This window comes from Eptesicus fuscus, chromosome 2, assembly GCF_027574615.1.
Source record: "Eptesicus fuscus isolate TK198812 chromosome 2, DD_ASM_mEF_20220401, whole genome shotgun sequence".
NCBI classification, from domain to species: Eukaryota; Metazoa; Chordata; class Mammalia; order Chiroptera; family Vespertilionidae; genus Eptesicus; species Eptesicus fuscus.
Genome location: NC_072474.1, coordinates 19,490,803 through 19,494,805, shown reverse-complemented (window position 1 = coordinate 19,494,805; position 4,003 = coordinate 19,490,803). Strand labels below are relative to the sequence as shown.

The 4,003-nt window shown below is 38.3% G+C and overlaps 1 pseudogene; it reads left to right on the top strand.

Moving 5' to 3' along the window:
* Window positions 1-235: 235 nt before the first annotated feature.
* On the top strand, window positions 236-335 carry LOC114229943 (U6 spliceosomal RNA; annotated as a pseudogene).
* The last annotated feature ends 3,668 nt before the right edge of the window (window positions 336-4,003 follow it).

Sequence of the window (4,003 nt, the reverse complement as noted above, 5' to 3'; positions counted from 1 at the left end):
CACTTCTGGTGTTTTCTATTCCTTTGTGTAGATTAAAATTTCCATCTGTTATTATTTTCCCTTAGTTTGAAGAACTTTCTTAAACATGCCTGCAGTTCTACTGGTCACACAGATCTTTTTGTCTTTGTTTGACTAGGGAAGTCCACCTTTCACCTTCATTTTTTTTCTTTTCCTTTTTTGATGCTGTATGATTACATTTATATTATTGGAATATGTACTTTTAAAAATTTATTGAGTGCCTGCTGTGGCAGCACTGAAATTGTAATGATGCAGAAAAGATTGGCATGGTCCCTGCACAAGGACAACATGCAAACGCAGAAGCATTCTACTTTTTATGTACTTAATGCACTGAACTGGACACTTAAAAATGGTTGAAATAGTAAATTTTATGTTATATATATTTGATCACAATAAAAAATGCATAGAAATCATCCAGAAATATACACACAAAACTGTTAACATTGACCTATTCCTGAGAAGAGGAGTTAAGGGTGAAGGACTACTTTCAAGTTATTGTTTCTTCAATTTTTAGTTTTAAAAATATTTGTATTGATTTCAGAGAGGAAGGGAGAGGGAGAGAGAGATAGAAACATCAATGATGAGAGAGAATCATTGATCTGCTGACTCCCACACTCCCCCCACTGGGGATGTGGCCGGAAACCCAGGCATGTGCCCTGACCGGAAATTGAACTGCACCTCCTGGTTCATAGGGTGATGTTCAACCACTGAGCCACACTGGCAGGGCTGTTGCTTCAATTATTTTTCATGATTCTTTTTTTTTATTGTCTAAAGTTTTACATGTGTCTCCTTTTTCCCCAATTGACACCCCCATCCCCAGCCACTCCCATCCCAGGCAAGCCCCCACCGCCCCAGTGTCTGTGTCCATTGGTTATGCTAATATGCATGCATACAAGTCATTTGGTTGCTCTCTAACCACCCCCACCTCCCCTGCCATTTGTCTCTGGATCTATTTTTGTTCATCAAATTATGTTGATCATTATATCCCACATATGAGTGAGATAATGTGATATTTATCTTTTTCCGACTGGCTTATTTCGCTTAGCATAATGCTCTCCAGTTCCATCCATGCTATTGCAAATGGTAAAAGTTCCTTCTTTTTCACCACAGTGTAGTATTCCATTGTGTAGATATACCACAGTTTTCTAATCCACTCATCTGCTGATGGGCACTTAGGCTGTTTCCAAATCTTAGCTATTGTAAATTGTGCTGCTATGAACATAGGGGTGCATATATCATTTCTGATTGGTGTTTCTGGTTTCTTGGGATATAGTCCTAGAAGTGGGATTACTGGGTCAAATGGAAGTTCCATTTTTAACTTTTTGAGGAAACTCCATACTGTCTTCCACAGTGGCTGCACCAGTCTGCATTCCCACCAGCAGTGCACGAGGGTTCCTTTTTCTCCATATCCTCACCAGCACTTGTCAGTTTGTCGATTTGTTGATGATAGCCATTCTGACAGGTGTGAGATAGTATCTCATTGTTGCTTTGATTTGCATCTCTCGAATGATTAGTGACTTTGAGCATGTTTTCATATGTCTCTCGGCCTTCTGTATGTCCTCTTTAGAAAAGTGTCTACTTAGGTCCTTTGCCCATTTTTTGATTGGATTGTTTATCTTCCTTTTGTTAAGTTGTATGAGTTCTCTGTAAATTTTGGAGATTAAATCCTTATCTGAAATAGCATTGGCAAATATGTTCTCCCATGCAGTGAGCTTTCTTGTTGTTTTGTTGATGGTTTCTTTTGCTGTGCAGAAGCTTTTTATTTTGATGTAGTCCCACTTGTTTATTTTCTCCTTAGTCTCCATTGCCTTAGGAGCTGTGTCGGTAAAGATATTGCTACGACATATGTCTGCTATTTTGCTTCCTAACGAGTCTTGTAGGATTTTTATGGTTTCCCGTCTTATGTTTTTTCAATTTTTAAACTTTTTTATTTGGAAATTATTCCAAACATAGAAAACCCACATAAATAAGAGTATAACTAAGAATATCTCTAAACTGTTTACCCAGATTCACCTACTGTAAACATTTTATCCAGTTGCTTAATCTCTTGTTATGATATATATTATATGTCTTCAATATATTTACTGTATAAATAGATATGCAATCTATGGGGAGAAACTTGAAGTCCATGCAAATATCCTGCTCCTAATCAACATTTCCAGCCGATTCATCGTCCTTTGGTGATTTCTGCTGAACTGATCTTTACTATGATGGTTGCAAATGGTTATTTTCCAACTCTAGGACTCCCTCACACTCACCATTTGGCACTTAGTATTTTAAACAGGAACTCTTCTATTCCTCCAATTTGCTAATATATTTGTCCATTAGGTATGGACACATGAATATCTTTTTTTTTTTTTCAGTTATTTAAAATTCATTACTGTATTTAATTATTTTGGTGTTCAAATTGTCCCAGATTTTGGCCAGTGGAGCTCATACAAGCTGGCTCCTGTGTCCCTGTGATATGTGACACTCTGCCTGTCTATCATGATGAGCACTTCCTTAACATCTGGCATCAAAAGATTTTCCAGGCTTTTCTTGTACCTACCAGTGCCAGACCTAAGTTCAGCCATTATAATGGGGAAAGGTATTAAAATCAGGATCTGGGTATGAAGTATGTCCATTGCTCCTGGGGCATCTTTACTTCTTGTACCTTTCAGTTGTGTGAACTAGAAAATCAATGGCTATTTATACATATACATACATACATACATACAAATATGCATAGACATATATGCATAGACATAGATAAATACATATACATGTGAACATATTTTAGACATCATGGATTCACAGCAATCATTTCAATTTCCATCCACCCCCACAGGGATTTTTCTTGTCTTCTCCTATTCCATATTGGCATTTGTGTTTTTTTGCAGGTGTGTTGTTTTTTTTTTTTATCAGTGAAAAACTTAGATCCCTAAACAATGCATTTATTTATTTGCTCACTTGCCTAACACATCTACAATAGTTTCAGAATTGCTTTACGATAGCCTCCACACCAAACAAACCTATTGAGATGCGTTCAGAATTTGTTTGTAATCTCCTCCGTGTCCTGTCACTGCACCACAGATTGAGGGCATATAATGTCAAATGCTGTACTCACACAGTGCTCAGATTAGGTCTTTCTTATTCTATTTTCCGTTTATGTTTTTCTACAGTTCATTTGGACTGATTTGTTTCATTATGTTCTCCATTTTATATTCATACAGATGCCCCTCCCTCCCAAATCCTTACTGCCACATTCCTCTCACAGGTAATCAACTTTAAGGTTTCTGGTTGAGTCTTCCTGTGTTTCTTTTTGTAAAGGTAAATACATCATCAGATATTTTTTTCCTGCTATTGGATATGTTCTTTTAAAAAACAGCATTATTCATGTATAATTTATGTGGTATAAATTCACACATTTTAAGTGGAAGCTAGATGAGTTTTAGTGAATTTATACAGTTGTGCAAACATCACCATAATCCAGTTTTAGGACATGGCCATTACCCCTAAAGCGTCTTTCATGCCCGCCTGCAGATTATCCATCCCCACTCCCCAGCAGCCCCTGATCTGTGTTCTGTCTCTATAGTTTTATTCCTTCTATAAATTTCACATTAATGGAATTACATACTATGTAGTCTTATGTGTCTGGTTTCCATAACTAAGCACAAATGCTTTTGAGGTTCACTGGTGTTATGGAATGAGTCAGAAGTTCTCCCCTTTTTATTGGTATACTAGAGGCCCGGTGCACGAAATTCATACACAGGTGGGGGTGTGTGTGTCCCTTAGCCCAGCCTGCACCCTTTCCAATCTGGGACCTTCCAGGGATGTCTGACTGCCTGTTTAGGCCCAATCCCGGTGGGATCGAACTTAAACAGGCAGTCGGACATCCCTCTCACAATCCAGGACTGCTGGCTCCCAACTGCTTGCCTGCCTACCTGCCTGATTGCCCCTAACTGCTTCTACCTGCCAACCTGATCACCTCCTAACCACTCCCCTG